An 11,063-nucleotide genomic window follows, 5' to 3' on the forward strand; every position below is an offset into this window, starting at 1 on the left:
TTATAAACAAGTTCAAGATATGTTCAAGTATCAGATATGAGAGTATAAAAATGTTTTTCTTTACTTTCAGAGCCTTATAGTGGCATCAGTGAACATTTTGTATTTGAAATATCAATGATAAAAATGTGCATCCATATTGGAGAAGTGATGGTATATGGAGACATCTGTGCTCTAAAATCATTAAGGTTCAAAAACAATGTCTACTGCACAGATTGTGTCCTTTTCAGAAGGATAGCAATAACTTAAAAAATGGGGTTTTCCCCCAAATATCATATGGTACATAGATGGAAATCACAAGTTGAATACATGGAAAACTGTTGTTCAGTAGGGATCAAATCTGCAAATATTGTTACACATTTTTGGCACAGTAGGCCACACCAGATTATAAAGTGCACCGCCCATAAATGGCCTATTTTCAAACTTATGTCATATAAAGTGCACAAAACTATAAAGGGAGAGCGACAAAAGCGTCAGAGATATGTCTGTGCATCAGTTAGACTTTATTATCTGTGTTCACAATAACTCTAGAACAGGAGTCTAAAAGCTGAGCCACATGTGGTCTTTTCATCCCTCCACTGTGCCACTTTGGATATGATAAAAATAAAGCAAACAAATAAAAAAATAATAATGGGTTTTTAGCTTTTGGTGACTTGTTTTAAGTTAAGTTTTTCCATTTTTGTTTAGATTTTAACAAGCCAGACAGCAAAAGTTTCCATTTACTGTCAGAGTGCTCTATTATTACAACAAGATGATCTTATTTCATTTACATGTATGGATTTCTTTTCATTGGATTCAATACTAATTTTATGCTTATCACCAATAGTAAAAGGGAAAAAAATGATGACAGGGTGCAGATTCACACTGATAGAAAATGACATGTTAAACTTTCTTGCATTTTTAATTCAAGTAAATTTGCTGCTACACTTTGAAACTAAATGAAGCAAAATGTTAGTAAATTTCACTTTATGATGGAAACTGCATCGAGTTTGCTTTTAGGATCATTTTACACACTGTTGGATTTGAAGTAAATTGATTGAGGGCCAGAAATCACAAAACAAAGATGGAACAAACAAAATGTTGACACCTTTTCACTTTGGAACAAAAGATCCACCATTAATAAGTAGTTTTTGATGAGTCAATCTGGGTTTGGTGAGGGTCCCTTATATAGTCTATGTTTAACTACTTTCATGTTGCCTCCTAAGATTCTTCTGAAGCTTTTGAGGTGAAGTATTTTGTGTGACATCACTCACTCACTCTAGAAGACATTGTGAATCTTTCATTCCCCATAAATAATGTAGCAGTCCAGGTAAATGGAACCACAAGAACTCATGGAAAAGAGAATAGGATTGATGTTGAGCAAAATTTGAGGAAATGTTTGACGAAGCAATAAGATGAAGGTTGTATCTGGAGACCTTCAATGCACACTACTTAGTGCACTATTCTTTAATGCTTTCACCACTTTATAGTACTGTTTGAATCTATAATTTGAAAATCCAGTGCCTTAGAAATTTCCCAGGAGTCTTTGCAAAAATCCATTGTGTATCTATGCTCACTACATTGAGTACAATTCATACTAACCCAAATACATTGCATTTGAATGATTTTTTGTTTAAAAAAAGTATTTTTTGATTAATTATACATTAAACCATCCAAGTGGATTTATAAATAGTCTTTGTAAAGTGTTAATATTTATTAGATTTTCACTTTCTATTTGCTGTAAAAAAAAAAGTGAGCATAGAGTTGAAATTGCTATCACAATTAAATCCAGAGGACTTTTATAGCCAGTCTTTCTGAGGTTCAAGGAAATTCATAGCTATTTTTTTTTAATCCAAACTCATTTTGTTTATTTACATCTACGTTAAAGTTTCTTACATTTACGACATCAGTAGTTTTCCCTATACATTCTACCTTAGAGTAATATTACTAAAATATATAATATATAGTATTACATTTTTTGTATCTAAGTTGTTTTTAGAAAATTGTAACTTAATTTTAAGCACTTTTTTTCTGAAAACATGTAAAAGCTCATTTAAAAAAGAAAACAGGTGCACAAAAATTAAAATATTCCTTTTATATCTACTTTATTGGTTCATGTTTGCCACCTTCAGTTAACTAAAGTGTAGAGCTTTTATTTACTTTGATATGTTTTTTGCAGGATTCACACAGGAGGTATGGAAGTAATAAATCCATGAAGTGTCATCTCACTCCCCTCCCCTTAGCCTGCCGTCTGTGAGTGCTACGCCATTTCTGATTAGTGCCGCCTTTCCCTCCCAGAAAGCCAGCAGACAGGAACAAACTGATTACTGCCCATCTTCAGGGGATTGGAGACACCTAACAGGAGGATCACATTAACATATTAACGGACTCTAGTCACCTGAAGCCCTCTTAATATGCTCTCCGTGCTGCTTTATTTTTTTGAGCGCCGGTTTGGTTTGTAGCACACTTCATCTTCAGATGGAGAGCAAATAAATAAAGAACGATCCTGGTTCACGCTCCCTCCCTGGGCACGCTATCTGTCATCGATGATAGGTGAAGAGGAGAAGGGAGCCTTTGAAGTTTTTCGACATAAAAGGCGCAAATAAACGCAAACACATCCTTTCAGCTACTCACATGAAATTAGGACCTGCTGAAGAAGGGGGTAGGAAGCTGGCCTCCGCAGCCACACCTAATCAAACAGACGGCAGCAAAGACGTCAGTCTCGGCTCTACTGGGAATATCAGAATTAGGAATGAGAAAAGAAAGGTTTAAAAGAAGCAGCGCTTTAATCTGTCTCCGCCACTTTTCCACGATTTCAACCACGTTCTGCTGAAACAAAACAACAAACAAAGAGAAGAAATAGAAAAGTTTTGCCGCTTGATGAAATCGATTTGAGGAAACTTTGAGTTGGTTGACAGAGATGTGAATGAAGTTGAGTCTCACCGTAAAATCTTCAGTCTTTGATATATGTTTCTAGAGAAAATAAAAATCTGAAATGGTCCTGCGCATCAAGCCTGAAAGAGAGCGTCCCTCTTATGAACTACCTCAGAGGAAAGACCTTAGACAGTGATAGTAATCAGAACTGTGAGTACGAAAGGCCTCATCACATTATTATTTGAAGACAGAATTAGCTACCAAAGAGGCAAAGGGACTCAGTGATTCAAAAGAGAGCTGGTTTAAAAAATAATGCTGGAAAGGAATGATTCTCAGTGTTTCTACAACTTGTAAGCAGAGTCTGACTTAGGAATGGCCAGGGAGACAAATTGCTTCTTACAATAAAGGAATGGTGAAAGGGGGAAAAAAAACAAGCCGTGAATATTTAATAGGAATCCGGCCTCTCCGAAAACAAATCAATAAATATGGTGATGGTAAACAAGGGGGACTCGCACCGCGGCGTGCAGGCCAGGGGGAAAGAGAGAGGACAGGTGTCAGTGAGGCCAGCAATGGAGTTCAGGTGTTTCCTGACATTTTTGAAGGTTAAAAGATTGTAACTGTCTAGCTGTGTCAATCATGATCAAAGGTCACACCTTGTCCATTTTTCATTAATTATACCCTCAAATGTCTTTAGAATGCAAAGAGCTAGCATTCCCAACTCCCTAAACAAAAGCCTCTAAAAGGTTGGACTGGAAGAATACATGCATGCATTTCTTTAGATTTGACAAAAATAAAGTAAAAGGTTTGGATGTTTTGTTCAGTTTCAGACTTTTTTTCTGACTTGTGTTTAGTTACAAAAAAATGCATTTTAAAATAGAATCATATTTATCCCTCATTTATTCAGAATATTAAGAAAAAACAAATAAACGCCTATTCATGGTCAATTATAAGTAGTTAAGCTGTTAAATAAAGATGGTTTTGAGACTGTATATGAGAACTGGACTGAGAAACCTTCCGTTCTAAATTGGAAGTACTCGCTGGCTCCAACGAGCCAAAATCCCATAGACGCCTATTGAGAGATAACACCTATTAATGCAGGTTTATACTTCCACGCAATTCATAATCGCTCATGTCACAACCACAATCTGGCAGTCTCGTTCATACTAATGTTGGCTCGATATGTTTGCGACTCTCCTCCCTAACTGCGATGAACTTCCGACTGGTGTTTATACTTTCCAAGCAAGGCGATCATGTTCAGCGTTTATTTTTAACATATTCAGCATCCAGCTCAGACACTTGCGGCATCTGCAAGCGTGCAGGTACATGAAAGGCAGTGGAGGAAGTGATGAGTTTGTCCGCTAAACAGAAATACAAAGATGACAAAATTAAATTAAAAAAAGGAACAAATTCCATTCTTTAGTGCTGTAAGATATGAGAAAGAAGACATATTATTCCAGCAACTTGCTCTATTTCTCTATCTAGTTGTCCACTCTCTGTCTCTCTCTGAGTGAAGTTCAGCATCTCGTAACTTCTTTAGTAAGTTTTTATCATTTTCACTGTTAAAATATATTTTTTCTAGACAGAGTTTTCTGCATAGTCGCATACTCTAATTGCTGAAATAGATTCAAGTTAAATGACGCGATTTGCATGCAATTGCACTCTGGGCGTAACATTTCAGTCGCGGGTCACGTCACCAGCATGTGTAGCATTCTGATGCGACTGAAGCGATTCTGCTCCGATGGCCGTGCGACCACTGTGATGCTAGTATTACGAAGTATCACGTATTACGTGGAAGTATAAACCAGGCATTAGTCAGTTATTATAGTTTTTGGTCATCTAGTTTTTTTAAAGTGCTACTATGGTCATCTCTTTTGTGTTTCCAGTGGTCTTTCAATTATGATTTTGATTTTGTTAACAAAAAAAAGCAACTAAAAAAAACTGTTTTCTCAAACATAGTTTCTGTTAAGCAGTAAGAGTTCATAAGAACTTCGCCCTGTTGGTGTGGAGTAAGCCTGTCCCACTGACTGGAATCCTTCATTTCTCATATTCCAAATAGGACGTTTCTGCTGGTTCAAAGATGTCAAAATCCTATAGACTTTCATAGAGACATAGACAATTATTTATTTTATTTTGTCATAATAATAATAATGACCTTCTTAACAAATTTTTCAAATTTTATTTTTTTTTTAAGATTTTTTTTTTCTTTTTATTGCAAGTTATTTAAGTCATAAACTGACCAATCAAATGCCTCAAAAAAAGTATGTATTGCCCGCTGGCCACCTCAAAGGTTTGATTAACAGATTCTCCTGAGCTGCTTTCAGTGGGAGTGGTCTGGACTCTCAGAAAGCTCACTCTTGATTGGTGACAGTAGTTCATCTAAAAACGTGACCCAAACTCGGACCAACCACTGTCGACCGGTTTCAAAATGGCAGCAGACAACCAGGAATCTATGGTGATTTCACTAGGACCAGTGATAAGGCGTTTTCTATGGGTGATGTCAATACCTTGTTTTGTCCAGTGAAAGTATATATGATTATGGCCTGTCACCATTTCCCATCATCCATTTCTCCCAATAGCTTGTCAGATGGCGAGCAATATTGGAGCCATCGAGCTGCACAGTTTTGAGCCAGATGTCAGCTCAGACGAGTGTGAATAACATTACACTCGCTTGGTCCAGTTCTTTAATTCAGTCAATGATTTTTTGACATTTTTTTTTATTTTGGTCTGTTTTGGGACAGTAAAAAACATTAGTGGCTCTATTGTTGTCATATCCTAATAGATTACTGGGACAGAACTCAGCTATGAAAGCAGACAACAAAAACTGGAGACAAATACATTTATTGTACTCTAAAGGGAATTTATTTAAACAAAAAATCTCTTAAATGTACAACAGAAAATCTCTTCCTATTGGGAATTTTTTGAAACTACTAAAAAAACTACTAAAAAGTAACTTAAAACTTATCAACAAACCCATAAAACCGACAGGCTGCAGGAGAGATCTGATGACTGATAAATATTCACTTTGCAGGTAGGTCTGAAGAACAGGTTTTTAAGGTGTTGGTCTTTCCTCTGCTGGTCACTTTGACCTCTTCCGGAGCACTAAATGCTTTTCTTGTCTTACCATGCCAAACAAGGCTGAAATAACAACGCTTTTCTTACGCTCTGAGGACATGGAAGAAAATGGCACACAACCTGAAGTGAACAATATATATGCACTCAAAACACCTCTCAGAGCATTCCCTGAGCAAGATGCTCCGCTGCTGCGACCAAGCCCTAAAGTGGGCAGTGGACTCTGAGGCATGAAATAATAATAACATCCCACTTCCGTCTCCTGGCTGGAGAGAGTACATGAGGGCTTTGTATTGTCACCGTTCACAGGAGAGATACCAGTATCCCTGAGACTTTAATGGGAAAGACAATAGGGCTGGCCTAAAAAGGATCGACATTAAATTTTCATCAGAGACTTTTGTCTCTCCCTATATGTGACGATGTGTGTATGAGTGTGTCTGCCTAAGTGAATGTGTGAGGGTGTAAACGACCACAGGGACAGGTAACAGCACTCCATCTCCCGATCCCCCCTCTGTGTTATTCGGTCCAAGTTCATCTTTCTAGTACCTTGAGGAAAGGGTTTCACTTGCTCCCAGGTTTGTCACTGTCCTCCATCCACACAGACATGTGGCTACTGTACAAAAAAAAAAAAATGTTAGGGGCAAATTGGATTAACACCACAGTCTAAGGTCTGGGCACTTAACAAACACAGATGCACTTAAGGGAGCCCGCAGAATGATTTGTGACTGGACAAAGAAGAGCCTGGGCACGACCACAGAGCTGGTGTAATATGTCATCTACCGGAAGAGCTATCAACTCAGCCTACTGGAAAAGGAGGAAACTCCCAAGTGCTAAAGCGGAATTATAATCGTGCCAGGAGGGTCTTTCTGGCTTCTTTTTTACTGTATTACTTTTTTCTTTAGTAAAAATGGAAAACATGTAACTTGAGTCTATGGTTAAGCGCTTCCAGTGTTCTTTTAATAACACAAAAAAACTTCGTTTTCTAGGACATAGTTTCTGCAGAGTGGCTGGAGTTCATCACGCCGGGTTCACACCAGACGCGGAAGTGCGGACATTCGACACTCTTTTTAGCTGATTTTGTAGTTCACACCAGATGATAAGCGCCGCGGTCCTACGCGGCTGGCTCATGCCGTGCAGCGATTGTTTCTGGGTCTGGTATTTTTTTTGCACAAGCCGAAAGAGATCCGCGTCAATTCTGGCAGGAAGACATTAGAAAATCTAGTCAATTTTAATAATATAACTAATTTTTCACAATGAAATACCGCAATTGAAAAATGTGATCTTATGGGAGAAGGGGGGGAGGAGGAGGGGGGTCTGATGATGGCAAAATAAAAAAGTTCTAAATAACCACAGCTGAGCAGAAGTGACTGTCTATTGACAAATTCCTGCCTGGTGTGAACTGAAGGTTAAGCGGATACCGCACGCACTCCGCCTGCACACCACTTCGCGGCGCTTCAACATCCAGGGTGAACAAGGCATTAGAAATTCGCCTCTGGGTTGTGGGCACTGCTGGCATGGAGTAAGCCTCCCCCTAGTTCCCATCATCCCTCTGTGTACATGCTGTCCCACTGTCTTACAGCCCCTCACACTCCCAACCTCACATTACTGCGGCAACAAAAATGGCGAGCAATAGTGAAGCTATCCAGCCGCACAGTTTTGAGCCAGATATCACCTTGAATGAGAAAAACCAAGACGTAAATGGATCTGTTTGTCTAGTGGATGCAGGAGCTTGTGGCCGGCAGATTGTAGATTTTACAGAACAACTACAAGGTTTTTCCAACTGTATTTTATTTAGTCTGCTCCAATTTCACACTTGTTTTAATTAATACGAAAAAATCAAATTATGAGCTAAATTTTCTTTATATACTTCCCTTTCATCATGAGAAAAATATCACAAAAACATTTTTAAAAAAAACAAAACAAATTTTGGATTAGGTCTTTAAAAAATTGTATTTCATTTACTTTACATTCGCTTAGAAAAGAATATCTTCAACATTTGTTTCATGGTTCGATCTATTTTGTCATTTATATTGGCTTATAATAACAGTATAAAATCACATCTGTAAAATACTTTCTTTTGTCTTGTTTTCAAGTATTTCATATTTTTTTCAAGGGCAGCCACAGAAGCAATCAATAGTGGAGGTTAACATATTAGTATGGTGTTCATGTTGACTTACAGTTGGGACATTTGACCCCAATAAACCTTGAATACATTTGGACATAGTTGAGCTTTTTGCAGTAGCAAGAATACAGAAAAAAAGAAAAAAAAATCAGCCTCATTACTTTTTCTATTTTCGTTTATCAAGAAGTGGTCGAGCTTGAATAATGCATATTTGCATTCACTCTTCAAATAGTCCTACACGGGTGATTGGAATATTTCTAAGTGTTTAGAGGTTAATGGATAAAAATTAAACAGTAATTGTTGATAGAGTGAATTGACGATACAACAGGGTTTTGAAAACTGTGAGGTTTTGCATGCAAATTTGTGAGTAATTCTTTCCTCCTTAAAGGGTTTTTCTCTTCTTTCTTAAGACACTTGTGCAGACAGCCATTAATAAGTGGCAAAGGGCAATATCAGTTTCATCTGGTGACATTTCATGGTGAGGTTTAACAATTGATTACCTCTCTTTGCTCTGTAATTGTTTCTTCAAGGTACTGTGATCCCGTGTGCAAGTTAAGTTCCATGTATGGATTTCTTTCCAATTAAGGTTGGAATTATTCACAGGGGGCTCACCCTTGACTGTCTGCAAACAATGACATAACATTGGAAAAACATTTTTAAACCAATCGATGAGAAACAACCAGATGATGTTGGCTGAATGATAAACAGCTCCTCTCTTGGAAATGCACCACAAAAGGCTCTTAAGAGGTCTAATGTCAAGTGGAGTGACATGCACAGACATACTTATGCACACTCTTACAATGGTCTGCTCATAGCTGGCTCGCTCTGAAGGGACTCTGCACCACCTGCTGATCAGACGGAGGGAGTCGAGGTCTGTAGGGAACGGTGTTCCAAAGGAATGGCTTTATGGAAATAAGAAGGAGCCTGATTCGGGCTCTGATGCAGAGGCTATGACGCACTGACACGAGCACTCACACCGTTCTCCAACATGAAACCGTGTTGTATGAGAGGGGGTCACCGTTCACCCTAATCAGGGCCGTGACATGACATGCTGTAGGTTGCCCCTCAGTGTTAAATATTTATATCAGCAGCAGCGTATTGCTTTGATGGATGTCAAGACTCTGACACGTGCTTTCCCTCTTTTTTTTTATTGCTCTCCCTCTCTGTCTCTGTTTCTATTTAAATTCAACAAAACAGCAGAAAACCACAAAGTTTGAAGTGTTGCAGTATTCTGAGCTTCAGTCGTGGAAAACATCATTTTTGTCAAAGCCAGACTTTTAAAAGACACAATGATGTCAAAAAGTAAAAATCCTCAAAATATCAAAGAGAAAATACAACTTTAAAGTGAAAAATTAGAAATTAGATAATATTTTCTCTTTTTCATGAATGGATATCACTTGGCACAAAATAAAACAGTTTGGGGATGGCTGAAATCACTGGAGGCAGTGCTCCTCTCCTCTTGCCTTCCTGGCTCCCCAATGATAGGTGTCAGAGATATTCTAATGAATGTCAGCATACATTTCAGGGGGCCATGCTCCGTACAAACCACTGGAGTGGCCCATCTTGCGGGGCTGCCAAATCCCCTCAACTCTAAGCTCCCCACCCCTCTCTTCATGTTCAAGAGGGTTAAGAAGATTAATCAATGTCAATGTCTTTTCCCTTTTGAAGCCAATAAGGTGCACACTGTCTGGCCATGCCCAACAGAACATCGCTTTGTTCCGTCGCACAGCAGCCCCTTTCGCTGCCCTCACTGACCCCCCAGCAGTCCCACTTGTCAAAGTCAAGGGGGCGTTTGGCGTTTGGTAAAGACTGGCCTTCCGGATAGCACTCAGCTCCGCCCTGCTTGACCTATTCTCTGATATTTGACCACTCGGTTGCAAGACACTTGCTCTTTCGAGCTGAAATGTCACTGGGGCATCTTGTCAGCTTGCAGACACCTCAGCCTGACAAGCGATTTTACTTTGGTGTGCTACAAGGCAGAAAATATAGGGCCGTGGCCTTGACGCAACCAAACTGTCAGGCAGCCAGCAGGGCGACTTGATACTCGCCGGCCCCTTGTTAATACACAGAAGTTGTTAAATGAATTTGTGCAGCCCAAATACAAAATATCTTGCAAATGATGACAGCTGCAGCTTGGCCGTCTCTGCAGCTATGGCTTAATGAAGTAAACTTTAAACAACAAGATGACAAACTTAAACCAGAGGATGGGGCACAACAGAAAGCCAACTTTTGACTCCTCCTTTACTGAACTCACTTTAATTGTTCATGCCCCCTCTCTTTTCCTCATGTCATCCTGTTGCCCCTTTTGCCCATTCTCTTCTAATGTTTCTCCTAAATCAGCATGTTTTTTTTCCGTTAAATGGGAGAAAGCGCGCTCCTGTCTCGTTTCCTTGACTGCCAGTGGCATTGCAGCATGAAAGAAAAGGATGGGGATTGGAAGTAGCAGTCACATCATTTCTGGTTTGCACAACCTGTTCAAAGTTTGCAACTAAATGCTTGTCTTCAGTTGAGCTGACAGGGGAGAAGTGGGCGCTCAGTGAACCATGGCTGGGCTGCCATGAAATGACAGGAATCATTGGCATACATTTCAAACAGCCTTGCGCTATCCTATTAAAGTGCCACATCCCCCTTTAAAACAGACAAGAAGGAGTCTGCTTTGATAGATAGAGACTAAAATGGCTTATTGATTTTCTCGCTCCTTTTTTTTTTCTTTGTGAGGAACTTTTAAAAATTAAACGCCAAACTTGAGTTTGTCCTAATTACAATGAGATTGGAAAAATCTGAAAAGTGGTCTCATGTGACAACCGGAGCCTCAGTATAATTACATTCGCTGAAATGTTCAAGTTTTGTGTAATCAGTGGCGAACTCTTGTTTTGTCCTTTTAGAATGAACACAAGAACGATGATCCTCTGCTTACTGAGTATCATGAAATGGTTTTACTGAGTGAGATGATGTGGAAACCAGGGGCGGTTAATTGATTAAAATATTTTAAGAAATTAATCGCAAACCTGAGAAATAATTA

Source organism: Oryzias melastigma, linkage group LG1 (assembly GCF_002922805.2).
Source record: "Oryzias melastigma strain HK-1 linkage group LG1, ASM292280v2, whole genome shotgun sequence".
Classification (NCBI taxonomy): Eukaryota; Metazoa; Chordata; class Actinopteri; order Beloniformes; family Adrianichthyidae; genus Oryzias; species Oryzias melastigma.